This window comes from Serinus canaria, chromosome 3 (assembly GCF_022539315.1).
Source record: "Serinus canaria isolate serCan28SL12 chromosome 3, serCan2020, whole genome shotgun sequence".
In the NCBI taxonomy this organism is placed as follows: Eukaryota; Metazoa; Chordata; class Aves; order Passeriformes; family Fringillidae; genus Serinus; species Serinus canaria.
Genome location: NC_066316.1, coordinates 11,945,430 through 11,947,403, shown reverse-complemented (window position 1 = coordinate 11,947,403; position 1,974 = coordinate 11,945,430).

The following is a 1,974-nucleotide window of genomic DNA, read 5'->3' as shown; positions in this document are numbered from 1 at the left end:
GGCCGGCCCCGCTCGCCTCCCGCCGCCTCTCGCTCGCCTCCGCTCGCCCGCAGCCCGCGGGACGCGGCCCCGCACCCCCGCCTCCTCCGCCCGCCTCCCCCCGCCCCGGGGCGGGAGCGCCGCCCGCCGCTCTCCGCGGGGATGGGGATGCCTCGCTCCGGCCCTCGGGGAACAGCCTTCCGCGGCTGCCCTGACTGGGAAAGTTGTCTGCAAAGCCTACAGGTGGCTGGCAGAAGGTTTCCATGGATTTTGAAAAGTTCTGGTCCCCACGGTCCTGCCTAGGAGGGACCACGAGCGATGCTGCACGTTCCTAGCGGAAAGCTCCCCAGTGCCCCCCTTCCTAGTGGGAAAGGTGTGAGCCCTGCAAGCACCCATTTATCCGGCTGTAAACGTCTTTGAGAGTTCGTGCCTGGAGGAAAATGTGCCGCATTTCCCTTAAAGGGGTAAATGCTTTTAGTGCGGCTACAGCAGCTTCGTGGGAGGATGGAAGGGGTTGGGATACAAATGTCCGTGTCAAACGCTCTTTACGGCTCCACTCACCGCCGCTGTATCGCTGGTGAAGGATTGTAATTTGCCTGCTGGGTGATAGGAGAGGCATCTCTGAGTGCGTGACTCGTTACTTTATGATCAATTATAGCCTTTGTGTGGAAGCAGCAATCATGTTCTCAGCACTACTTCTCTTCACAAAGGTCCATCCATTTTATAAAGGACTGTTTTCTACGTAACTATCGTTATTGTTGTTGTTGTTATTATTGTTTATTGCTACAACTGAAGCTTTGAGAATCTAGAAAGCATCTAGTTAGAAGCTAGTTAGAAATCAGGACCTTATTTATGGCAAGTGATGGAGCAAGCCACCAAAAAGATAATTGTTCCCCAGAGCAGGTTTTGTAAAATAAATATAAGGGTATCCTATCCCTCTCTTCAAGTGTATCCAGGAAAAGTCAGAGGCAAGGAGAGAATGACCCAGCACTGCATGGGATTTGCCTGACAACAATTCTTCCAACTCTAAAATCATGGAATCAAATAATAAGGCCTTATACATTTCAGAAATAAAATATGAGACAGGAAGGAGGTGTGAGACCTGTGTGATTCTGGGCATCCCTGTGTTCTCAGCAGGGACTGAGTCGTGGGGAATAGTTAGCAACTGCTAAGAACTTCCCTGGACTGGCCTCAACAGCATGACCTGTGTCCATCTGGACCAGGAACTGGAACCAAATCTTGCACAGAAGGGTAGGGTGGAAAAGCCCTGCTTTGCTGTCCCTTCCCAGGGCCTTACCTTCCACTCAACCTCCTTCCTTCAGTGTCACCTGCTCCACTTGAGCTGATAGTGACATTAGCTTTTATCCTGACCTTGGAATGGTTATGAGGTGGCTCCCTCACTTTATTCTGCTATGCTTGGCACACCCTTTTATCCAACACTACAGCAAGGTTATTCTGATGGATGGTCTACCTAATTCCAGCTAGCATGTGCCTTGGTATTGATCTCTCCTCCTCCTTCCCCCACCTCCCCATCATCTTTGAAATCAAAGAAAGTGATGGGGCTGTGAAATCAAGGGATCAACTGAACTGTGCCAGCTGGCAATCGTGGGATAATTGCTGTGCCCTTGTGAGGACCTGCAATTGCCTTGAGATCTGTCTGTGTGGCACTGCTGACCCTTTCCTGATGCTCAGCTGCCAGTCTTGAACAGAAGCAGGTTTCTGGCTTCCTGCAGCTTGGTTTCCTATGGGAGGAATAATCAGTGAGGAAAAATCTGGTTATACCCTTGCATTATTTACATGTGCCCACTTACATTGATTTGGGGAGGAAACAGTCAGAGGGCAAGCAAGAAAGTCCCATCTCCAGAATTGTTCTGCCAAGTCACTGAGTCCCAGGGAGAAACTTGGTTACTGATTGACTGCAGGTGCACTTGGTGTGAAGAAGCAAACTTCCTTCTGCTGGACAGGTTGCCTGTCCACAGAATACCCAAACCCCCC